Source organism: Prionailurus viverrinus, chromosome A3, assembly GCF_022837055.1.
Source record: "Prionailurus viverrinus isolate Anna chromosome A3, UM_Priviv_1.0, whole genome shotgun sequence".
NCBI classification, from domain to species: Eukaryota; Metazoa; Chordata; class Mammalia; order Carnivora; family Felidae; genus Prionailurus; species Prionailurus viverrinus.
In genome coordinates, this window is record NC_062563.1 from 23,328,264 (window position 1) to 23,354,676 (window position 26,413).

The following is a 26,413-nucleotide window of genomic DNA, read 5'->3' on the forward strand; positions in this document are numbered from 1 at the left end:
GTGCAATACAAATGTGCTGAGTGAACAGATAAACACAAAAGGGTTTGACCAAAGTCCAAAGAAGACCCCTGGACCAGACTCCAGGGCTCCTGAGCTCCAAGCCAGAGTCTTTCCTGTCCCAGGAAAGGGGACAGCAAGCTCAGCTTTCCCCAGATTCTGCTGCCAGAAACATTTTAAGAATTGCAGAAATCTGCTCTTGGCCCCCAATCCTATCACCCATCCACCCTCCTTCCTTTTACACTCTCAGCTCCCTCCCTTTTACACTCCAAATCCTGTGCACTTTATCCTGGCAAGCAGAGCAGCGGAGAGGGGAGGTGAAGTAACAGGGAAGAAAAACTGGAAGTGGAGGAAGAATTCTTGCACTTGGATGTCCTTCCTCCGGAACAAATCCTTTCTTCCATAAGAGTCTCAGCTTCCCTCTATCCTTGTATCCAGGCTACCCTCAATCTACCCACATTTCAGTACCAGCATCTGAAACCCACAAAACCAGGGGTTTTAATTTTCTAAACCAGCTTTTCACCCAGTTTTTCTATATTAGAGTGGCCCTGGACAGAATTTTTCTATCCTATCCTAGCTGGCAGCAAAATGGCATGTCTCTTGCAAACCCACACGCATAGACTCACTAATATACAAACAGCTATACATGTACATAAAAACAAATATACCAGAACTTATAAAAACACATACACATGTACATCAAGATACATTTTTCATTGTTCACTGATAAAACATACCTAGGCACCCAAATGCAGAAGAAAAACACAGAGAGACACACATGCAGACAGACTACAAATCTAGACATGCATGTGCTACACCAGTACGTGGGGAAAGGGGTACAGACACACCCAGAGACCACTCTCAGAGTAAAGGTCTCCTGAGGGGCGGGGGGTCGTATTCCCATATGGGCTCTGGCCCTTTAAGAGAGCGGTTTTCCCTCCTTTCAGGGCACCTAAGGTGCAGCTCTACCCCTGAGAGCTCTAAGGGTGAGGGTGGGAGTGTGGCTGACCCGATCAGGCCCCGTCGGACTCTGGGCCACTGTCCCCAGGCCGCCACAGGAAATGAATCCTGGAACCGACTTGGTCACCAGCCTGAGGACCGCTGTTGCTGCCACCACCCCCCCACACACACCGACACACACACATACGCACACACACACGCACACGCGCGCGCACACACAAACACACACCCGGGCTTCAGGCAGGACACGCCCTCCGCTCCAGCTCGCCCGGGTGCGCGGGCTCCGCCGTCAGCCCAGCTCTTTCTGGCCCCTGGGGTGTGGCCGCCCACCTGCCGGCAGAGAGTCTCCGCCCGGCGGGGACACTCCCGCCGCCGCCGCCACCCACCGCCCCGGCCAAGTGGCTGGCTCCCGGGGACTAGAGCGCGTCGGCCGCCGCCCCCCCCCACCCCTTCCTCCCGGCAGTGCGGAGACAAAGCCGCGCACACGCACACGGGGGCTACGCGGGTGCACACCCGCCCTCACACGCGCACACCCGGGGAGTCACACTGGCGCTCACACGGCGACACACACACACACACACACACACACACACACACACAGCCACGGGGTCCAGCCACAAGCGAGGCCACTGGCACACACCCTCATCCAGATGTACACACACTCAGCTACATATTGGGACACACCCTCTAATAGACACATTCACAGACACACGCAGACACACACACCCTCACCCAGATACACACACGCCATCCAGTCCAGACACGCGGAGACATACAGCGCACACCCCCCCCCCACGCAGATGCACACCCCGAGCACACGCACGCGCGCACACACACAGCAACCACTTGCCCAGACCCACGGGCACACGCGCGCTCACACCCAACACCCGGAGATGTGGACCCCGCCACACATACCGGCGCCAGTACTGAGACTCACGGACCGAGGCCCGGGGCTCCTGGCTGGGACGCCCGCCCCCCGCCCCGCGGGTGTCCAGCCCCCTGGAGCCGGCCTGTCAGTGCTCGAGGACGGGAGACCGAGCCCGGAGCCCTCGCCACACACAGACACACACGAGAGCAGACGCGGCGGGGTCCCCGGGGCCCGGACGACGGTGGCGCGGGCGGCTAACCTGGCAGGGGCGGCGCGGCTTCCGGGCGCTGTCTGTCCTCAGTCCGTGCGTCCGGCGGCCGCCCGGGCGGGCTCCGAGGCGCACTCGAGCTGCGCAGAAATGCCCCGCTCGCTCGCTCGCTCGCTCGCTCTCTCCCTCCCACGGCGCCCAGCCCCCTCCCCGCCCTCCCCCCACACCCCGGCTCCCCCTCCGCCCCGCCCCGGCCGGCTGCCCCCGAGGAGGCGGCGGTGATCCCGGCCTCCCCAGCAGCCGCCCGCGAGCTAGCGAGCAGCGGCGCCGAACGGCGAGCAGCCGGGGAGCGCCGCAGCCGCCGGAGCCGGGGCCGCGCGTCGGGAGGAGCCGCGCCGGCCCCCGGGGAGGGGAGGGGAGGGGGCTGAGCCCCGCGAGCCCTCCTGGCGCCCGTAGCCCGCCGCCCGCTTCCCCACGTGGGCCCTGCGCCCGGCGTCTACCTGAGCCGCCGCGGAGCTCAGAGGCCGGGGCCGAGCGGCGGGGCGACGGAGAGGAGACCGACCCCACCCGGGCCTCTTCGCCCTCCCCGTCCCGGCCCGGTGGGCTCGCGCCCCGCCCCCACCTCCTCCCTGGGCCCCGGCAGCGCCGGCCTGGGTTTTCCGTAGCTAAGACGCCTCGGCTCCCGGCCCGGTGCCCCGGGCTAACCCCACGGCCCGGCGTCCCGCTCGCCGGCCTCCTCTACCTCCAGCCGGGACCTGGCCGACGCCCACCAGCCTCCCCACCACCCGTCCATTGTTCCCGCCGCCGGAGCTTGCGGAAGATCGCGCAGCGCCTTCCAGCCCTCTCCCAGGTGGCATTACCTCTGGACTCTCTGGGGCCCTCCCAAGACCTGGCCCCTGACCCCAACGCTCACCCTCCACAGGCTCTGGCACGACCAGAGTAAGGAGCTTTTCTAAATTAGGGTTATAACCTCTAGCCCTTATAGGCGCTCCTTCAGGTCCTACTTGGAGTATAGACTGAGGTTTGGGGAGGGAGGAATTAACGCAAGTTCAGCAAGATAGCAGCGGGGAGAAGATGGGGGTCCATTCCACAGATGAAGAAACTGAGGGCTCCTGGGACAAGGCCAGGGCCTCCAGAAGTACAAGGAGTAATGAGCCTGCCCTCCTTTGTTAGATACTAAATAAAGCAGAGCCAGGGGGAAAAAGCAAGTGTTATGTATTTCGTGGGTTTTACTGAAAGTCAAAACGAAGGTAAAGGCCTATTATGTGCAGAAGCTTTCACCTCCTTTGTCTCCCTTAGCCTATAGTCCTATGTGGCAGCTGTGATTATCCCCATTTTGCAGATGAGCGGCCTGTCCTAGGTCTCTCCACCAGGCAGCACAGCTAAGATAAAGCCCAACTATTATTCAAGTTCTTCACTATGGTCCTTTCCTCCAGCATAGGAAACTAAATGCCAAACAAGCAGCTGAGAACCTAAAAAATCAAGGAGGGGGGCTTAGTTTGCACTCCAAAGAATTTCCACAAACTAAGAGCAGAACTGAGGGAGCCAAGGCCCCAAAGCAAGACCAAGCACGTCTTGTCCAGGAGGAAAAAATTATAATTAATAATAAGAACTAATGATAACCGGCATGTTTGGAGCACTTACTACGTTCCAGGCACTGTTTTAAGAGCTTTGCTTGCACTAACTCATTTAATCACGCAATAACACTGTGAGGAAGAGGCTCTTCTTATCCCCTCTTTCTACAGTAGGAAACTGAAACACAAAGACTGTACATAGTTTGATGAAGTGGCAGAGCCGGAATTCAAATCCAGGAAGCTGATCCCCAAGCCTGCGTTTTTAACCACCGTACACCAGACAGAAGCAGTCCCAGTTGTGAGACAAAGGCATGTGAACTAGAGCACCCACCACAGCAGAACCCTCTTTAACTTGCTGCCGTCCGTCTCCCTGTGTGTACTCAGGGCACAGCACGCAAAGCCTGGTATGGAGGCCTCATCTGTTAAACTGCTGCACGACTGCCACATGGGGCCAGAGTGCTGAGTGCCACGTGCAGGGCTCACTTGCAGCCCTCTCTGCTCTGCTGGCATTTTTATCAGTGGTTTCAGATGAAGCAAAGGAAGGGATGAAATGCTTATCAGATCTGCTGCTGGCATGAAGCTGGAAGGGCAAACACTCTGTAAACCAAAATTAGCTTCCAGAAGATCTCAGCAGCCTTGGGGCTGTGCTGGAACCAACAAGATGAGGTGCCGCACAGAACAAATGTAAATTCCTGCCCTTTGGTTCAAGCCAAAGCAGTCCCACAGAACTTTCTGCGATGATGGAAATGTCCTAAATCTGTAGCCACCAGTGGCTGTAGAGCAATTGAAATATGGCTAGTACAACTGAGAAACTGAAATTTTAATATTTAATTTTTTAGTACTTAAAATTTAACTAGCCACATGGGGTTAGTGACTGCCATATTGGACTGTACAGTTCCAAATGATCAAGTGCCCAAAGTACAAGATATAAAGAATCTAGATTAAGAAGAGTTCCAGTGAGTGGCACCTGGGTGGTTCAGTCAGTGGAGAGACTGACTCTTGATTTCAACTCAGGGCATGATCTCACAGTTTGTGAGACTGAGCCTCACGTAGGGCTCTGCTCTGAGAGCTCAAAGCCTGCTTGAGAACCTCTCTCTCCCTCTATCTCTGCCCTCCCCCACTCTGTGCTCTCTCCCCCCTCTCTCTGTCTCTCTGTCTCTCAAAATAAATAAACATTAAAAAAACAAAAGAAGAGTTCCAGTGAAAATGACTTAAAGGTTTGAGTTGACCTCAAGTTCAACAGTCCAATGTGGCTGTAAAAAAGAAAGGAAGGGAGGAAGGGAGAGAAGGAGGGAAGAAAAGAAGGAAGAAGGGGAAAGTGAACATGATAATACTGTATCAACAGAAACCAGAGGTCAGACCAGCCAGGTGCTGCCCTGGGCAGATCACGTCTGGGCCATGGGGCTCAGCTCTGGGACCCACATTCTGAGGGCAACACTGTCACATGAGAACATGTCTAGAGGAGGAGACCAGAATGCTGAGGACCTGGATCCCATGTTGTGTGATGACTGACTTACAATAGCCTGGAGAAGGGAAAGCATAGGGTGGATATAGTGGCTATCTCCAAGCCTCTGAAGGGTTGTCACACAGAAAGGGAAATAATAATTTCCTATTATTCAGGTCTAATAAACAAAAAAAATTCTGCAAACCCCTAGGCCACATTATCTGAGGGAAGGATCTATGTCTAATTTCTCTTTCTGTTCCTCTGGGCATCCAGTCTACCGAGAACCTGGCCCATATTACACACTGACTACAAACTTGCTGACTGAATGGATGTGAAAGAATCCCACTCAGGTCTAGTGGGTAGACATCAGGGAGGACAATTTCAGCTCACTATAAAGAATGCACTAACCATCACAGCTATCCGAGAATGAAACAATGACCTTGGGAGTCACTGGGACCCAATGACCTTGGGAGTCATTTATTGACTCCCTAACAATAAATGTATTAAAAGAGATTGGGTCTTCACATCCACGCGGCCAACAGACACATGAAAAGATGCTCAATATCACTTATCAGGGAAAGGCAAATCAAAAGTACAATGAGCTATCACCTCACAGCTGTCAGAACGGTTAAAATCAATGACACAAAAAACAGCAGGTGCTGGCTAGGATGTGGAGAAAAGGGAGTCCTCTTTCTTGCACTGTTGGTGGGAATGCAAACTGGTGCAGCCATTGTGAAAAACAGTATGGAGTTTCCTCAAAAAGTTAAAAATAAAACTACCCCCATGAGCCAGAAATCACACAACTAGGTATTTACCCAAAGAATACAAAAATACTAGTTTGAAGGATACATGCACCCCAATGTTTATAGCTGCACTACCTACAATAGCCAAATTATGGAAGCAGCCCAAGTGTCCATCAATAGAATGAATGGATAGAAGATGTGGCATATATACACAATGGAATATTACTCAGCCATAAAAATGAATGAAATCTTGTCATCTGCAATGACACAGATGGAGCTATAGACAGTATTACACTAAGAGAAATAAATCAGTCAGAGAAAGATAAATACCATGTGATTTCACTCATAGGTGGAATTTAAGAAACAAAATAAACGAGCAAAGGGGAAAAAAGAGAGGGAGAGAGAAGCAAAACAAGAAACAGACTCATAACTATAGAGAACAAAACGTAATGGTCACCAGAGGGGAGGTGGGTGAAGGGATGAGTAAAACAGGTGATGGCGATTAAGGAGTGCACTTGTGATGAGCACCAGGTGATGTACAGAGGTGTTGCATTACTATATTGTACACCTGAAACTAGTATTACACAGTATGCTAACCAACTGGAATTTAAATACTTTTTTGAAATTTTTTAATGTTTATTTTTGAGAAAGAGAGAGAAAGAGGGAGACAGAGCGCAAGTGGGGGAGGGGCGGAGAGCGAGAGGGAGACACAGAACCCGAAGCAGGCTCTAGGCTCTGAGCTGTCAGCACAGAGCCCGACACGGGGCTCAAACCCATGAACCCCGAGACCATGACCTGAGCCGAAGTCAGATGCTTAACCGACTGAGCCACCCAGGTGCCCCATAAATAAAAACTTTTTAAAAAAGAGATCTGTGTATTTTGTTTAATGTTTATTTATTTTGAAAGAGAGAGAGAGAGCACGCAAGCATGACCAGGAGAAGGGGAAGAGAGAGAGGGAGAGAGAGAATCCAAAGCAGGCTTTACACTCAGCATGGAACCTGATTCGGGGTTCCATCTCACAATCTTGAGACCATGACCTAAGCTGAAATCCAGAATCAGATGCTTAACCGACTGAACCACCCAGGCACCCCTAAATAAAAACTTTTTGGAAAAGAAGAGAAAATGCCAACACATAATGTAAGTAGCAAAGCCAGCCCTCATTCTCAATCTAATCAGCAAAAATTTATTTACTTTCTGTCAGAAAAGAGACTGGGTCTTCATTTGGAAGCTGAACTAGGAACCAGGTGACCGACCACTCAAGCTGAAAAATGGGCAAGTTCTATTAGGAGGGAAAAAACAAGATCAAGGCTGTGCTTCCAGACAGCTATTGGGCTGTATGTACAGAACAAACCAACATGGAGGGACCAGAGGCTGGGAGGACCAGTTAGGAACCACTGCAGTGGTCCAGGAGATATGAGAGGAGACAAGGGGGCTGTCAGAACGGAAAACCAAGGACAGCTATGTCACGAAAGGAGCATTGACCCTCTACTGGGAGTCAGGCACGGCAGGTTCTAGTCCTCCCTCTGCCTTTAACTTATTGTGTGCTCTGGGGTAAATCCCTTCCCTTCTCTGGATTTGTTTTCCTATCTCTGAAATGCAGAAAAATCCCCAAGTCCCTTCTAATTCTGGACTCTTTTTATGGGAGAGAGATTACGAAAGATAACTGGGATAATGTATCAGCCTTTACAAGCTTCAAAGTAACAATACCATTGTTCTCATTACTATTGTTATTATTATTACAAAGGCAGCTTCCCCAGTGAAGAGATTGGTAGGAGAGGACAAGAAGTCAAAGGACTGCATCTGTAGGGGTGGGAGTTGGAGACAAGGTCCTCCAGTCTTTGGGGAGGGCCAGCTAACAACTCTACCCCTCCCCTAAGTTCTGTGAAGAAAACAGGTCTCTGTGTTGTCACCTTATGAACTATTTCCTCATTCCTTTGAGCCACACCCCATACTTGGCTAAAGGAAGCAGCCAGTTCTAGGAAAAGTTAGACTCTGTCTCCCTTCTTTTAATGTTTGCAAACACCTGATGTGGTCTTTTCCTTAAATCATCTCTTATGAAAACAGCCAGTAATATTGAGCACTATATGCCGAGCATGTTACAGAATTTTCTCACCTTGGAAGGAAGCTATAATTATTATTCCCATTTTATAGGCAGGGATACTATGGCTCGTGGAAAGAAATGATTTCCCCACAGTCGCACAGCTTATGAGGAGGATTCCAATACAAGTGTGTGCATCCAAGGCTGCGTTCTCAAAAGCTTCTAGCATTTTACTATATAATTTTGTAACAACCTGGGGAGGAGGGCAAAATCAGTATGGTCTCCAGTTTAGGGCAGGGAAAACTGAAGCTCAGAGAGGTTAAGTTAAATCACTCTGACAAGTTAGTAAAATCTTTCCATGTGCAGTTCAACGTTCTTTCCACTTCTCTGTTCCTCTCCTCTGACCCAGCAGCACTTCCCTCCTTCTTCTGTACCTTGCAGGGCCTCCCCAATCTTCCTAGGTCTGATGGGCAGGGACTTGCCCAGCCCACTTAAGAGAAGGACTTTTACTGGTCCTTTTTCTGGGGCAGGGAAAGGGAAGCATTTTTGAAAGGCAAAAGTTAATTCCACCTCCTCCCTCCACACACACACCACCAGCACACACACCCCAGCCCAGGGCCTTGAGGTGACAGGGTGAAGGCTTACAGGGTGAGTCACACGGAGCTGAATTGCCAGTCACCGGAGCACCAGGTGCTAAGCTTAGTTTACAGGGGTGGAAAAGTAGGCCAAGTGCTCTCATCCCCAGGAGGACAGCCCAGTTGCAGGCTATGCCCCCAACTCATCTCCTCTCTGAATGCTGCAAACATTTAGGAAACACCGCACAAGCCCCAGGGGGCAGAGGGGGTAAGGCTCTGCCCCCAGGGGGCAGAGGGGTCAGAGGGGACACAGGACAAATAAGAGTGCATCCCCATGCTTCAGAGTGAGTACAAATGTGAGTACAAAGTAATATATACTTATAAAGAGTGATGGGGGCACATGGTGATTAATTCCAAGGAGAGAAACTAGCGAAGGAGTTGAGGTTAGAGTGGAGTCTTAAAGAGTGAGCTGAACATGCAGAAGGGGCAGAGGGGAACTCCAGGCTGCAGGAATGCATATGCAGAAGCCCTAATGCTTAGATACATTTGGTCTCCATCTAGCAGGCAATAGGGAGCCACAGAGTGCACTATGGCTTTGGAGAAAGACAATCTGAGTTTGAATCTGCCTTTGTCCCTTCTCAGCTGTTTGACCTTGGACAAGTTTACTTAATACCTTTGGTAGAGATATTATTATTCCCATTATTTGCTTTCCCCCTTCTTGTAAGATTATGCATTCTAGTCAGTTGCTTTGTGACTTGAGTACCTCCAGAGGAAGGAGTACATTTCCACGCCAGGCTTGACCACATGACCTACTTTGGCCAGTGAAATATGGGTGGGAGAGGTTATATGCCAGTTCTAAGCAGAAATTTGAAGAGCCATCGGATGTTTCATTCTAAAATCATACTATTTTATCTCTGCCATTGGAATGGCATGTCCTGGATAGGGTCTGTGCCCTCAGCCCAAATTTGAAAGTGAAAAGACCCATAGGACAAAGTTCCAACCACCTTACAGCCACACTACAGCTACTGATGTTTAATGTGAGGGAAGAAACTTTGTTGTTGTGTAAGACACTGAGATTTGGGGACTGTTTGCTATCACAGCATGATGTAGCAAATGCTACCTAGTACGCTCCCTACAACATGGGTGATTTTAGTAGTATCTACCTTATGGACTATTGTGAGGATTATTTCAGGCAAAGTGTATAACCATTTCATCAAGGACTTGAAATGGCATTATAAAATGATCACTCCGCCCACACAGATATAGAAATTTGATAGAGGACAGACATGACATTTACAAAAGAAGAGCAGAGGATGTTGTGGTGGGTTGAAAAGTGTTCCCCCTCCCCAAATTCATGCATCCAGAACCTCAGAATATGACCTTTTTTTTTTTTTTTGGATATAGGGTATTTGTAGATGTGATTAGTTAGGGATCTAAAGATTAACTCATCCTGGATTTATAATGGGCCCCAAACCCAATGACTGGTGTCCTTATAAAAAGAGAAGATATACAGACTCACAGAGGAGGTGGCAACATGCAGGTGGACGCAGAGAATACAGTGATATATCTATAAGTCAGAGAACCTCCGAGGACTGCAGGCAATCGCCAGAAGCTAGGATAAAGGCATGGGGTGTTTGCTCCCTTAGAGTCTCCAGCAGAAAGATGGATGCCCACCCTGCTGACATCTTGATTTGGACTCCAGCCTCCCAAACTGCAAGAGAATAAATTCCTGTTGTTTTAAGCCACCGGTTTGTGGTAATTTGTTATGACAGCCCTAGGAAACTAATACAGATGGATTACTTTAAAAATGATACTGAACAATTGGTTATTCGTTTGGAAAAAAATAAAATTGGATTCCTACCTCATGGCATACACAAAAATAACTATCTGTTGGATTAAAGACCTAAATTTGAAAAGCAAAACTTTTAAATCTTTAGAAGTAACAAAAGACCATTCTTAGGACCTCAGGGTGGGGAAGGCTTTCTTAAACAAGACACAAAAACCACAAATTATATTAGTCTGTGTTCTCACAGAAACAGAACCAATAGGGGATAGATAGATAGATAGATAGATAGATAATAAGAAATTCGTTCACGTGGTTGGACTGAGAAGTCCCAAGATCTGCAGGTGGCAAGCTGGAAACCCACGAGAGCCAGTGGTGTTAAGTTCCAGTCTGGAGAAGAACAGTGTCCCAGCCAGAAGACATCCAGGCAGAGAGAACAAATTCTCCCTCACTCTGCCTTTTTGTTCATTCAGGTCTTCAATGGACTGGATGAAGCCTGCTCACACTGGGGAGGGCAATCTGCTTTACTCAGTCTACTGATTCAAATGTTAATCTCATCCAGAAACATTCTCAAAGACACACCTAGAATAATATTTAACTAAATATCTGGGAACTCTGTGGCCCAGTCAAATTGACACATAAAATTAATATGGATAAATCTCAAAAACATAATGTTGGTAGAAAAAAAAGCATATTGTAAAGGATACAACTTATATAAAGCTTTAAAATATACAAAGCAATGATATATATTGTTTAGGGATACTTGTAGTAAAACTTTTAAAGATGTCTATTGGGGCGCCTGGGTGGCTCAGTTGGTTGAGCCACCGACTTCAGCTCAGGTCACGAGCTCACAGTTTGTGAGCTCGAGCCCCGTGTCGGACTCTGGAGTCTGCGTCGGATTCTATGTCTTCTTCTCTCTCTGCCCCTCCCCCACTCGTGCTCTGTCTCTCTCTGTCTCAGAAATAAACATTAAAAAAATTTTTTTTTTAAATAAAGGTGTTTATTACCATGATAAACACCAGGATAAACTGTAGGATAGTGGATACCTCTGGGTAGAAAGGGAGGGGAATGGGCTCTAGGAGAGGTACACAGGAAGCTGCAATTTTGTCTGTAACAGTTCATTTCTTTAGCTGGGTAGTATGCACATGAGTGTACACTACCATGCACTATAATTTGTCTCAAGATATAATTAACATACCATAAAATTCATCATTTTTAAGTGTATAATTTACTGGGCTTTTGTTTATTCACAAGATTATGCAACAATCACTCTTGTAATTCCAGTACATTTTCATCACTCCAAAGAAACCTCATATCCATTAGCAGTCACTCCCCATTCCCCCCTCCTACTAGCCTGGCAACTATTAATCCTCCTCTTTTTATGCATTCATATAAATGGATCATTCAGCATGTGGTCTTTTGTGGCTGGCTTCTTTCACTTAGCATAATGTTTTCAAGATTTACCCATGTTGTAGCATGAACCAGTATGTTATTCCTTTTATGGCTGAATTATAGTCCATTGTATGTAGATACTACATTTTTGTTTATTGATTTATCAGGTGATGTACATTTGGGTTGTTTCCACTTGGCTGTTATGAATAATGATACTATGAACTTTTATGTGCAAGTTTGTGTATGAACTTACGCTTTCATTTCTCTTGGATATATAGCTGGGAGTGCAATTGCTGGGTCATGTGGTAACTATACTTAACTTATTGAAGAACTTCCAAAGCAGCTTCATGATTTTACAACCTACCAGCAATATTTGAAGGTTCAATTTCTCCACATCCTCACCAACACTTGTTATTGTCTTTCTTTTTTATTATAGCCAACTTAATGGGTATGAAATGATATGCACCATGCTTTTTGGTGTATCTGAATTATTTTGTAACAATTGTTAAATTTAGTATTTAATAAAGAAAGACCATTTAATGCCTTGTGTGGAGGATGGACTGGTAGGAGTAGAAACAGAAGACCAGTAGGGGTGTGCTGCAGATGTTTCCCGGAAAGATTAGACCTGTCTTAGAGGGTCATGGCAGAGGTCATGGAGGACAGGCTCAGGTCCCACTTAGAGGCCAACACAAATCTCAGAGTGGACTCAATCAGCTCATGGTGTCAGCCCAAAGCAGCTCTGAAATATGGAAGGTTTTCAGTGGACTTCCAAATCTTCTCCCTCACACAAAAGCCAAATTGCTATTGAGAAGCTGTCAGAAATTGACATTGGAGGGAGGAGCTTGATAGTTGAAGGGAAAATCTTATTTGCTACATGATTTTAGACCATCCTTTGTTTTTCTGACCTACGTTTCCTAGGATGTGAAATGATTCTACTCAAGAGCCATCTCTAGAGTTTCTCGCCTCTAGGACATGCTAGATCCTATAACCATAGGCCCACCTTACATAGAAGAAATATTCTGGCTTTTATTTTCTGAAAATCAGTCAAGCTCAGAGATATGAGGAAAAGGAACATAAAATATTTTGACCCCAAGGATGTTTGACTCTATTTATGAATACAAACATTGTATTTAGGATTATATCAACATCAATGAATGTTCAAGGCAATTTTGTTCTCCTGAGGTAAATTCCATTAAGCCAATTTAATTCCTTGACCGATTGTGGCACAAACTGTTTCCAACATTTTCCTGTTTTTATTTTAATGAAATTATTTTCACTGAGATCATTTATTTTCCATCAAAACTTGACTAGAGAGGTAAATTGGTCAATTCTTCATCCATATGAAATATTTCTTGGTTATGGTTTCTGCCACCTTGAGAGTCTAATTTTCTCAGGTTAGATCCCACAGATCTAAATTCTGTCCAAAAAACGTTTGATTCTTCTGACAATTTTTAGCCTTGTGATATTTTAGTATATACCCATTATTTCTATCAGTTCTTGTATCAGTTTCCTATGGCTGTTGTAACAAATCACCACAATCTTAGTGGCTTAAAACAACACATATTTATTCTCCCACATTTCTGGAACCCTGAAATCCTAAATCAGTAGCATTGGGCCTAGCTCCATCAGAGGATACAGAGGAGGATCTGTCCCTGCCTCTGCCAGTTCCTGGTGGCTGTGAGCACTCCTTGGCTTGTAACTGCATCATTGAAAACTCTGCCTCTGTGGTCACATTTCCTTTTCCTTTGCAGTGACAGTCAAGTCTCCCTGTGTCTATCTCTTATAAGGATTTCATTCAGGGCCCACCCTCATAATTCAGGACAATCTCCCCATCTCAAGACCCTTAACTTAATCACATCTGCAAAATCTTTGCCATGTAAATAAACAGGTTCCAGAGATTAGAAGCTGATATCTTGGAGGGAGGAGACTGGGGGGGGGGGGGGCATGATCCAGCCTACTACAGTTCCATTCATTATAGATTGGATAAAATACTGATAGTTACTTGTGGGGTTTATTTATTTATTTATTTATTTATTTATTTATTTATTTATTGAGAAGAGAGAGAGAGCACAAGAGGGGAGGGGCAGAGAGAAAGGGAAAGAGAGAATCCCAAGCAGGCTCTGCACTGTCAGTACAGAGCCCAATGCAGGGCTTGAACTCACAAACTGTGAGATCATGACCTGAGCTGAAATCCAGAGTCAGGAACTTAACCAACTGAGCCACCAAGGCACCCCACGGATAGTTACTTGTAAGCTAATGTTCTTGCAGCATTACTCACAGTAGGCAAAAGGTGGAAACAACCCAAGTGACCATCAATAGACAAATGGACAAACAACATGCGGTGTATCCATACAAGAGATTATTATTCAGCCATTAAAAAGAATGAAATTCTGATACATGTTACAACATGGATGACCCCAGAAAACATCGTGCTAAGAGAAAGAAACCAGATACGTACGACAGGATAAATATTACGTGATTCCACTTATATGAAATATCTAGAATGGGCAAATTAACAGAGACAAAAAGTATAATAGAGGTTACCAGGGACTGAGAGGGAAGTAGTTATTGTTTAATGGGTACAGAATTTCTGTTTGGGTTGATGAAAAAGTTCTGGAAATAGTGGTGATGGTTATACAACATTGTGAATGTACTTAAATGTCACGGAACAGTGTCCTAAACCAGTTAAAATAGTAAATTTTAGGGTCCACATATTTTGTCACAATAAAAATAACAATCTGTATTCCAAAAAAATAATAAAAAGCAGAGTAAAAAAATATGGATAACTGTATTTATTTTTTTAACTTATCCAGTAACAATTATGATCAATTTTCTTCAGATATTCCAGGATTGCTGGATTTGTTTAGGATTTGCCTACTGTGTTGCTAATATAATCGTCCCACATATTTCTATCACTTTGAGTATGGTACACTAATTGATCATACCTTTGGCAGATCAAGAAGCAAATGATGGGTAAATGTTCTTGGAAAAAAAATGCAGGAGTCAAAATATCATTTTATGGGCAGGTATAGAACTCATAAAGGATTTATGTAGTGAAGGGCAGGGAGGGATGTCAGTTCCTGCTTCTAATGAAGACAGAATCAGCAGACATTGCAACAGGACAGACCTAGATTAAAAATCAGGAATTCTCTCACCACTGTGAGGTAAGAGGATGGGACCAGTAATTTCTGAGACCCCTCCAGCTCTAACAGTACCTAGCTCTGTTACTAAAAAAATGAACAGGAATTCACACTTGCCCAGTGCGTGTGGCTTGTATGGCATTGTGCCAAGTACTTTTTTAGTGACTCTGTATGGGTGGTATTACTACCCCCATTTTACATACAAGGAAAGAAGGGTCCAGGTCACCTACATAATTCACTCAAAGTTCTAGAGCTAAGACATGGCACAGCCGAGACCCAAGGCCAAGGATGTCTGACTCCAAAGTCATATGCTCCACACTAGGCCATGTTATGGCATCCTCTTTTGTAGAGATACTTGGGAAAGATATTTCACTCTGGGCTACAGGCATGGGCCACCCCCAGCTCAAAAACAGGAGCCTGAAGCCACTTGTTAAGATTGCTTGGAGCTGCTACTCTCATCAAATGCCAGGTCCGAAGACAGGGGCTACAGGTCCCACCATACTACAGGAATCTGGCTAGAAACTGTCCACTGATTTGCAAAGATTGAACACGTTACAAATGTTCACCTGCCTTTGTAAATCTCTGGAGCATCTTTCCCCCAGGTGAACTGGTTGTGGCCCTGGGAGAAGGAAAGGACAGTCCCTTTTGGCAGAGGTATGACTTCTGGCTTTTGCAGTTCTCTGACTTAAAATGGGCAGAACAAAAACCTGAAACCAAGTTACAATGTATAGCACACCAATGTGAGTGAAGGATCTTGCACATGGGTTTTATCAGAGAATGTACTGTAATAATTTCCCATTAGTGGCTGTTCTCCTGGCCTCCAGTCCATTCTATACCTCAGTGGTCTGGTTAATTCTCCCAAAGCACAGTTCCAGCAAGGGCCCTCTCCAGCTCAAGAGACAAGTCCAAACCCCTCAGCTTGGTATCTGAGGCCCTCCGTGGTATGCCTCTATTTCTACTTCCAGCTCCTGCCAATCTTACGGCAAACTTTACCCTACTCACTGCTCCCTGTTCATACCTCACCTTTCCCCACAACATCGGACTGTGGCAGCTGTGCCCAGTTCTAAATTCCTTTCATCGGGTAATAATCACTCCCCTCCCCCCCCCCCCCCCCCCGCCCACCTTCCTTTGGAGAATTCTGCTTTTCCCCTCATTCATAGAACCCTGTATCCTCCAATAGAATCTATCTACCTGACCACATACCTAGCCTTAATTCCAGGCTAGGTATGTGACCAAAACTGAGCCCCCAAACAATCTTCTCTGGGATTCTTTTACTGTGGATAGCAGGCAGGCTGTCTCACTCTCCTCTGATCTGTCATAACTCTTATCTGAACTCTTCTGGGCTGCCTAGCACTTTCTAGCTTGTACTATGGTTATTCTTATATTCTCTGCAAGATTGCCTCAGCCCCGCTTTCTCCAAGTGCTCCACTTCTTTTCAAGTGCTCAATTTTAACAGGCATTCCCTGACTACCTCTCCTATGCAGACATAGTTCTATGCTCTGGGGATATAGAGCTGGATAAGACATCGTCCCTTATTGAATGGACAGATGAATGAAAAACATCCTTGGGCCTCACCTAGTTTATCACAGGGGATTTGGGCAACAGAAAATAGTAAATATAAAGACAAAAGTCATTAGCCTGGCATTCAAGACCTTCTCAATCCAATTCTAATGTTGTGCCCCTGCTACCCACACACTCTTAGCTCCAGCCAGACTGAACTGTTTGTTGTCTGGAGATGTCCCCATGTGTGTGTGTTGGCCCAGGCTGTGGTCTTCTCTCATGGTCTCTTCCTGTTTTTCTCTTCCATTCATATCTTCCCTTTCCCCATCTCACATCAGCCTCCTTTCTCTCTCTCTCTCTTTTATCTCTTTCCTTTCTACTCCCCCTCTTTCACCATCTCTCCCTTCCCTTTTTCTTCCACTCAGCAATTGCTGAGCTCTCTTCTGATACTTCCCTCCATCCCACTCTTACCTTTTTTTTTTTTTTAAGTAGGCTTCACACCCAGCGTGGCGTGCAACATGGGCTTGAACTCACGAATCTGAAATCAAGACCAGAGCTGAGATCAAGAATTGGACACTCAATCAACTGAGCCACTCAGGTACCCCCTACTCTTACCTCTTAATTCTCCTCTCCCTTTGGTTTCCTGACCCCCTTCCTGCTCTGTGCACAGTCCCCTCCTCTGGGGATAAGATGGAATAAGACAAATTTAAATCAAACAGTTTCTAGATCTCATTACAAGAAGGCCTCAAAGTCAGGTGGAAAGGAGAGAGGGGAAACAGGGTAGAGGGGTTCCTGGAGGCAGAGAAAAGGCTGCCTAGCGACTGCTGGTGAATCAATGGAGAGCATTGTGTCAGTTACCCACCTCCAACCCACCCCCAGATCTTCCCTTTCCTCCCTGTGATTACAGAATTATGAAAAGTCAGAACTACAAAAACTCTTGACATCCATCTACTCTGCCTCCATAATTTTGCAGCTGGGAAAATGAGGCACAGCTAGGGAAACAGAGGCACAGAAAAGGGAAGCACTAACCAATTTCATCCAACAAGTTAGTGGCTCAGCAGGAACTGGAGTCCTAGGCCTCCCATCCCACACCCCCAGAATGGTGGGGACCCTTTCACACATACTACACTACCTTCCTCCCTGTAGTCACTAGTCCCTCCCACCCAACTCTACCCCACCAGGTTTGGGATTACATCTAAGGATTCCCAATCTCCCCTTCCCACTCTGCCCCCAACCAGAGACCCCTAACAAACCACATCAGAGGGCCCAGCCCTAATTCTACTAGGAGCATATTTGGCAGTGGCAGGATGCTGAAAGTGTCAATCTGGCCTGTAGTGTGACCAGTCTCCTCTTTGGGGAGCTCCATTATAAGCAGCCTCTAGTGAGTTAAGAGATGTTCCCTTAGACAAGACCCTTTCTCACCCTCCCAGCCTAGCTGGCCTCCTAGAGACTCTACCTCACTCTGCCAGCCGCCAGCCATGGATTTCAAACAGAGGCCACCCAGACACAGGATGGTCCATGGCTGCCAGTGGAGGTGGCTGGAGGTGGGGGGATGGGGAGGGTGTGTTCCAGAGGCTCCACTTTCAGTCCTGTTCCTCTGCTCCACAAAGGGCCACTGTCTGAGCACAGAGGGACCCTGGAGGGAAGGCCTCCCAAGGTGCTCGGCAACAGGGCCGTGTTTCATCATGCTGGGCCTCTAGGCCAAGTAAACATCAGGGTAGAAACAGGCCTAGCAGTTCATTCCTGCAGACAGGATTCTGGTTTCATGAGGGCTCAGTGGTGTCCTCACCCAGTGCTTCCCTGAGACAATGAGGATCAAGGTCATTTGCCCAATTTTCTCCAGAAATGGAGAGTCAGGATGAGAAACTGGCTCTATCCTAGTCCACTTCCCATTGCTCAAGGAGCATCCTATTCCCCCTCTTAAGAAGCCCAAGTTTGGGGCGCCTGGGTGGCTCAGTCAGTTAAATGTCCATTTTCGGCTCGGGTCATGATCTCAAGGTTTGTGGGTTCAAGCCCCACATCAGGCTCTGTGCTGACAGCTCAGAGCCTGGAGCCTGCTTTGGATTCTGTGTCTCCCTCTGTCTCCGCCCCTCTCCCATTCTCTCTCTCTCTCTCTCTCTCTCTCTCTCCCTCTCTCTCTCTCTCTCTCCCTCTCTCAAAAATAAATATACATTAATTTTTTTTAATAAAAAAAAAGAAGCACAAGTTTTACAAGAAATTTTTAAATTAGTCCAGGAGAAGGTGAGAGCTCTTTGAGCTTGGGTAATCAGGGAAGACTTCCTAAAGGAAGTGCAGTTTAGGTGGGATTCTGCCTTCATGCGTAGGTAGGATCTCCACAAACAGGAAGGAGAAATGCATTTCAGGCAGGCAGCACAGCACTGACAAGTTGTGGTGTCTGGAAATCAGGAGCATTTGGGGTCTATGAAGAGACCTATCCAGCAAGGGGAGAGAATTCACATAGGAGAAGGTGGGAAATAAAGTTGGAAAGTTTGGTTGAAAGTTAAACCACGATGAATCTTAACAGCCAGGTGAGGAGTCATGGAAGTTTCTGAGCAGAGCAGGGATGGGGTGACAGCAGAGTATCAGAAAGCTTAGGCTTATGGTATTATGAAAGAGTCCCTACATCGAGCTCCAGTCCTCTAGATGACCTTGGGCTGGTTATGGCCTCTCTCTGGGCCTTGGTTTCCTCATCTTAAAATAAAAGGGTTACACCAGAGAATCCTGAAGACGCTTTGCATCTCTAAATGCAAAGATTCCCTGACAGGGAGACAGGGGCTACATATAATTAAAGGAGGAGAGGAGAGGAGAGGAGAGGAGAGGAGAGGAGAGGAGAGGAGAGGAGAGGAGAGGAGAGGAGGGGAGGGGAGGGGAGGGCAGAGGAGAGGAGAGGAGAGGAGAGGAGAGGAGAGGAGAGGAGAGGAGAGGAGAGGAGAGGAGAGGCTGTGGCCACATGCCAGCTATCTCTGGGCTGCATTTCCGCAATGAATCATCTGCACAGAGCTGTGGAATGGCCATCATCACTACCGCCGCTGCCAGGCACTATGCTGAGTACACCCCACTCTTTTTTAAACTTCATTTTTGTGAATAGGACGTGCATATACATACTGCAAATTTTAAGTCATAAAAAGATACATGCATAGTAAAAATAAATTTCCCTCCTTCCCCTATTTTCAGCCATCCATCTCTTTTCCCACTGTCACCAGTTTCCTGAGTCTTCTTTCAGAAATAATCTATACATAGATAAAGATTCTGTGAAGATTCTTTTTTTTTACACAGATGGGAGCATACTGGACATACTTCTGTACCTTGTTTTTTTTAACTTGGAAATTCTGAAGATCTTTTCATACGAGTATATAAAGAGCTGCCTCATTCTTTGTATGGCAGATCATGATTTACTAAATTAGCCCCCTACGGATATGTGTTTCTTTTCTATTCTAAACAATGCATCAGTGAATATCCTGAACATACATTATGTGCTAAGCTCTTTATATGACTTTATACTCACAACAATAATTTAAAGCAATTATAATTATATTGATCATGCAAATGAGAAAAGCGAGGCACAGAAAGATTCATTGACTTGCTCAAAATCACACAGCTCTTATGCAGGAGAATTGAGATTCCAACATGGTCAGTTTGACACCAGAGCCAATAAGCTCAATTGTCCCATTAGTGCTTCTCAAACTTTATCACACATTACCATCACCTGGGGGGTTGCTAAAACATAGATCACAGACCACTGTACCTCACCATGAGAGTTTCTGATTCAGTTCATCTATGGTGGGACCCAGGAATTTGCATTTCTAACAAGTTCCAGGGGGATCACTCTTTAAGAACCACCACACTACACCAGCTCTCTCACCTTCAGCTGTTCAGGTTGTCCAAAAAGAAAGCAGTTGGAACCCAGCACTTGGCCTTGACAGGATCAGAGTTGAGAGGCATAAATCTAAGTTCCATGAGAGGAGGGTGAGAGCCCAGCACAATGTCTGGCACTCACTTGTACTCAATAAATACTTGTCGAATGAACAGTAAATAAATGACGTACAAATGCTCCATGCCACTTGTTGCAGCCCCTGCCTGGGGAAGCCCCACTGCCCACACTGGCTGAGAGCCAACTTCATGTTGTGAGAGTCTGCAAGGAACTGAATGTCCTCCCCAAATTCATATATTGGGGTCAATGAAGAGACCTATCCAGCAAGGGTAGAGAATTCACGTAGGAGAAGGTGGGAAATAAAGTCAGGAAGTTTGGTTGAAAGCTAAACCACAATGAGTCTTAACAGCCAGGTTGAGAAGTCATGACATTTTCTGAGCAGAGCAGGGATGGGGTGAAAGCAGAATATCAGAAAGCTTAGACCTATGGTATTATGAAAGAGTCCCTACACAGAGCCCCAGTCCTCTAGATGGCCTAACTAGCAAGGTGACAGTATTTGGAGGTGGAGCCTTTGGGAGGTAATTAGGTTTGAAGGACGTTATGAGGGTGGAGCCCCCCCCCCCCCATGATAGGATTGGTGTCCTTATAAGAAGAAGAGAATTCACATAGAAGAGACCATAGCTCTCTTTTTCTCTACTATGTGATGACAATCAAAAAGACAGCTGTCTGCAGGCCAGGAAAAGGGCCTCACCGGGAGCAAAGTCAGCCTGTACCTTGATCTTGGACTTTCCAGCTTCCAAAACTTTGAGAAATAAAAGTTTTTTAACCCCCAGTCTATGGCATTTTGCTATAGCAGCCCAAGCTGACTAAGACAGAGCCCTTGGGAATGGCGCCGTTTATTTCCTCCCATTTCTCATTTTGCTTATAATGAAATCAATGAGGTAGCCAGGCCTTTGTTATTAATGGAAAGGCAGCATCTTAGAATGCTAGAGCTCCATCAAGATAAGCTAGCCCAATGCTCTCATTTATTATTATTAATAACAATAACTATATATCATAGCACACCCATGCAATTGACATGCTTACTTTTTTAAAAAAATATATCATTCCCTCTAATCTAATCCCCTATGTTTCCTTCCCCTTTATTCTGGTACACAGCCTCTCTTTCCATCCCATGTGGTTGATGTGGCTGGTCCATACACACACACACACACACACACACACACACACACACACACACACAAACTATGAGAAAGATTTAAAGTCAGGAGGAAGTCTAAGGTCTGCGAGAGGCCCCTTCTGCAGAGCAGTGAAGCACGGACAGAGATACCTCACAAACATAGACAAAGTTTTCAGGGTCACGCGTTGTTGCCCGGAGACACCCAAACACCAGAAGGACTCCTCAAGGTGCTGACTCTGTTACAGAATTAGATGCCTGAGCTCAGGGGCCTTGAGGACCCCCATAGTTTCTTCCACCTGCCTCTCTACCTGGCCTTGAGTCCTGTTTCTGCTGCCTGGCTCCCCCACCGGGCCTCTGTCCTGGGATCCAACGCCCCAGCAGTGCCCCTGCTTTAGACCTTCCCACCCATCCCCAAAGCCCAGACTTGTGGCTGAAAATGTCTAGGTCCCAGGCCCCTGGACAAGCAACACATCCGAAGCCACTGATTGGACAGCTGGAGTGAAGGTGGCCATTAGGGAGAGCATCTCAGGGGCCAAGGCAGTCAGAGTGGGCTGGTCAGTTGCACAGCAGGCAGGCCGTGTAACTCAACTCCTGTTGAATGCCAGGGAGGTCAGCCAGCCCGGCAGCGGGCAGGTGGAGTCAGACACAGCCGCTCTCAGTCAAGCCAAGTCAGACAGACGGACAGGGAGGGACAGTCTGGCAGACTCCGTCACCCAGAGCCCCAGCCCCTGAGGCACAGACGGTCAGCCAGAGCCAGCCAGCCAGCCATGCAAACTCAGCCGCACAGCCTGACAGATGCGGTCAGCCCACACATCAGGCGGACTGAACCAACCTTCCCAGTGTCCAGCCAGGCGGGCTCCGCCACACACAAGGCTGTAGTGAGGCCCCACGCGGTCAGGGTGGTCAGCGAGTCTCCTGCAGCCAGCCAGGGAAGGGGCCCCCGCAGGAGTGTCAGGCCCAGGCCTAGTCACACTTGGCCGGCCGCTCTCAGGAGGCTTAGCAGAGATGTGGTCAAACCACCGGGCAGACAGATCAGTCAGAAAGCGGGTCAGTCAGACACAGAGGGCCTCGGTCAGTCAGATACAGCTTGTCGAGCACAGATGGGGGCTGGGCAGCCAGACGCAGTTAGATGGACTCAGTGAGACACGCCCTGTCGGGCCCGGATGCCATCAGCCAGGTAGGAGCAGTCAGTCAGTCAGCTGTGGTCAGGCGGACAGATCACACGGCCTCGGTCCGTCAGGCACCCACGGAATCTGCGTTCAGTCAGACACAGCCAGACAGACGGATTATCAGGCAGTGATGGCGTCTGTGGTTAGTGTGACACAGTCGGTCAGTCCAATGCGGCTTGTCAGGCTGTTGGAATCAACCAGAACGCACAACTGCCGCGGAATCACCGGACACGAGGCCCCGAGCCCCCGAGCCCTGTTCAGGGTGGGGGCGGGGCCTCGTTCCCGGCCGGGTCGTGGACCCGCCCCTCCTCCACCTCTCAGCCTCCAGGCGTTGCCATGGCAGCCGCGGACCAGCTGCGGCTCTCTGCCCCAGCCTCCGGAGCCCCTGTGCCCCTGAGGTGGAGCTCCCAGGCCGGTTGGGGGCAGCGAGTGCGTTTGGTGACCAGGGTAAGCAGACTGTGGCGGAACCAGGTGGGGGAACCAGGATAGAAACCCAGGCAGTCTTAGCTCCTAGACCCTCAACACATCCTCTGGCCCCCTCTGTGTGATCTCGCATGGCAGAGCATGAGTTCCCTTCAGCAGGCCCCCTTGGTCCGCTACAGGACACCCAACCCTATGCTGGGCCCTGCAGCATGAAGGTCCTGCTTGAGTCTCTGCTTCAAGGACTCAGAATAAGGAGCTATCAAAACCAGGAACCTGGCCAAACCAGGGGACAAACTCTGAGTCTGTCTCATCCAGTCCGGAGAAGAGAAAGCCTTTTAGTCAGAGAAGTCCAGACCAAGGGGCTGTGAGCATCGCTTCAAAGCTTCAAGTCCATAGATTTTATCAAATTCCAGCAGCGTGGGCCAGGAGTTAGAAACACATCATGGGTCATAAATTCAAATGCATACCAGGGCTGGAAAGGTAATGAAAGTCATGAAAACAAGTCAAGTGAACAAGTTAGCAAATCAGCCCCATCTAAAAGGGGCACTGCCCCTTGGCTCCTGCCCTTTGTGTTCTCAGACACCTGCTGTCTCTAGTCTTCTAGTTGGGTGCCATTGGCTAAGTCATTTAACATCAAGTCTCAGTTTCTCCATCTGTATAACAGGAAGGAAATTTTGGCTTTATTTCACAGGGTGAAATTTTGTGGAGATCAAACACATTGTATGTAGAAAGTATTTTGTGAGCTGTAACGTTATAAGGTGGAGGGAGAACAAACAGGAGGTTGACTGAACATCTAAGGTACATCTGCTCCATGATCTATGAATTCTGACAGCATTCCTCTGAGGCAGGGCTTAGCATCCCTCTTGTACAGGAGATGAGAATGCCCTTCAAGGAGTGTGCTGACTTACCCGAGGTCACAAGCTTGTACATGATGGAGCCAGATTTAGAATTTAGGTCTCTCTGACTTCTGAGACCAGTCTCTTGCACCAATTTGACAAAGTGTGGCTTGGGTCCCAAGCCAACCATCACTAAGATGATTTCAGGTGGATCCCAGATGAACATTTTAAAAATAATTATATAGTTTGTTATTTTACATTTTTGAGGAGGCTTATTGATACTACAGAAGTTCTAAATTTCACACAGCCAGGCTGTAGTAGGCTGAATAATGGCCACCCAAAGATATAGGGACCTAATCCCTAGAACCTATAGATATCACCTTATTTGGGAAAAGGATCTTTGCAGATGTGATTAAGGATGTTGAGATGAGGAGGTCATCCAAGATTATCCTAGTGGGCACCAGATACCATCACAAATAGCAGAAGGAGATTAGACAGACACACAGAGAACATGACAAGCCAGTGCAACTGTGGAGGCAGAGACTGAAGTGATACAGCCACCAGAAGGTAGAAGAGCCTATGGAGGGAGCATGGCCCTCTCAACGCCTTAATTTTAGCCCAGTAGGACTAATGTTGAACTTCTGACCTCTAGAATGATGAGAAAATACATTTCTATTGTTTTAAGCTACTTGCTTGGTGAAATTAGTTCTAGCAGACACAGGAAAAAAAATACACAGATCTGCATGACTTAAAATTCATGCTCCAAACTAGTTCACCCATCTCTTTTGTTAAAGAAACTTATTATTTTAAACAAACCTTTATATTTACAGAAAATAAATGTAAATCTTTGATTTACAGACTACAGAGATTTCCCAGAGCACAGAGTTTCCATATACCCCTCCCTCAGTCTCCCATATTGTTAACATCTTAAATGACTGTGGTGCATTTGTCACAGCTAAGAAACCAACCTTGGTACCTTCCTATTAACTAAACTCTACACTTTCCTTGGATGTCACTAGCTTTTCCACTAACATCCATGTTTGTTCCAGGGTCCCATCCAAGATATTACATTTAGTCGATATGTCTTCTGGGTCTTCTCTGACCTAGAACAGTTTCTCAGACTTTCCTTCTTTTTGATGACCTTGTCAGTTTTGTCAGAGGAGTACTGGTGAGGTGTTTTATAGAGTACCCCTCAATTTGGACTTCTCTGGTTCACCTGGGGTTATAGGTTTTGGTGAAGGATACCACCGAGGTAATGTACTTCTCGTGACATGTCAGGGGTACATGCTGTCAACATGACTTGATCACCTTTAGTACCTGGCCAAGGTAGTGTTTAGCAAATTTCTCCCTTGTGAAGTTACTTGGTTTTCCTCTCTTTCTACTCTTTGGGAGCAAGTCACTAAGTGAAGCCCACACTCAAGGGAGGAATTAAAGTCCACAGCCTGGAAGGGATAAATTATTTGGAATTCTTCTATAAGGAAGATTTATCTATTCTCCCCAATTTATTTATTTATTCAGTCATTTATTTACATCAGTATGGACTCGTGGATATTTAGTTTACATTTTGGGCTATAATCCAGTACTATGTTATTTCTTTTCTTCCTCAAATTGTTCTAGCTTTGGCCATTGGGGGCTCTTTCAGGTTGTCTCTTGAGTCTCTTTGAAACTAATTGTCTTGCATCTTGGTTGTACCGAGATGATTTCAAGTGGAACCCAGATGAACATTTTTTGAAGAGTTGTATGTTTACATTATCAGACTTCGGAAAACATATAACCAGCATGTCAAATCGGTGATTTCACAAATAGCACTGAGGACAAGGCTAATGTAGTGATGATTGTATTAAGTGTGTCAATTCACAGAGAGGTATTAAATCAAAACTGGTATTGATGATACAGGGGTATGGAGGAAGTTGTTAAGCTGATTAGGGAATGACTCAAGTTCGAGAACTCTGTACTAGGGCAGAAGCAAACCTCAAATGCAAGCAAAGGATGGTAACTATGAGGATTATGAGCAGCCTCTCTGGGACACACCTACACACAATCCATTTCCTGGGGCCCTGCGGCCAACCCGACCTTCAGTGCAGATGTGTGCTGATGTTGATAATGGTGGAACTGTGCATGCCCAGGCCCGGGAGGGATGGGTGCTGCACTGTGTTTGTTTCCTGAGCGAGTTGTGTGGGTGGCTTGCTGCCCAGCACCATTCCCTGCTAATGAGCTTGGAGCCTTTGGCCTAACAAACATGTTCTGTGTCACAGGCCTGACATGTGATGTTTCCCAAGGAGAAGTGCCAGGAAGGCTCATTATTTTTACTTTTTCTCCTTGTCTCATCCTTGATTTGAGACAGGTAGAAAGACATGATGGAGTCAGCGGTCAGAATGCAGTCTAGCTCAGAGTCTTGTCTGGGGTCTCCGGGCCAGTCCCCCGGCCCCACCGAGGATGCTCAGAATGAAATTGGAGCATTTGGCTTGCCCCACTCTGCATAATCCTGAGTCCTGACCCATGCCCTGAATCTGCCACCTGGCTGAGCAGTGAAAACTTAGAAACTCTGGTCTGATCTGAAATAGGAAGCCCTTCAAAAAAGAAGTCTTTTCATTTCCCACCTTCTAGTCTAAACTGTGGGTGGCTGTAGGCTGGTGTGTGCTCAGGCCTCTAAATCCTCTATAGTGCCTTCCCAGGGAGCTCTAAAGTCAGATGAAGTGGGTTAGAATCCTA

The 26,413-nt window shown here is 47.0% G+C and overlaps 1 protein-coding gene across 7 annotated transcripts in view; it reads right to left on the bottom strand.

Moving 5' to 3' along the window:
- The window catches only part of EPB41L1 (erythrocyte membrane protein band 4.1 like 1), a 154,183-nt gene that overhangs the window by 124,662 nt on the left and 3,108 nt on the right, over positions 1-26,413 (bottom strand). The window contains exons 1-2 of one of the 7 annotated variants that reach the window (XM_047854317.1): positions 2,534-2,574; positions 2,085-2,173 (exon numbers count right to left, since the gene is read on the bottom strand). The exons of 1 other annotated variant lie outside the window; for it this stretch is intronic. The gene's annotated coding sequence lies outside the window, so the exon portion shown is untranslated. Of the gene's footprint in view, positions 1-1,872; positions 1,896-2,084; positions 2,237-2,533; positions 2,575-2,893; positions 2,916-26,413 lie in introns of those variants that run through there. 5 more of the 7 variants (XM_047854321.1, XM_047854316.1, XM_047854319.1 and 2 more) reach the window with 5 other exon arrangements.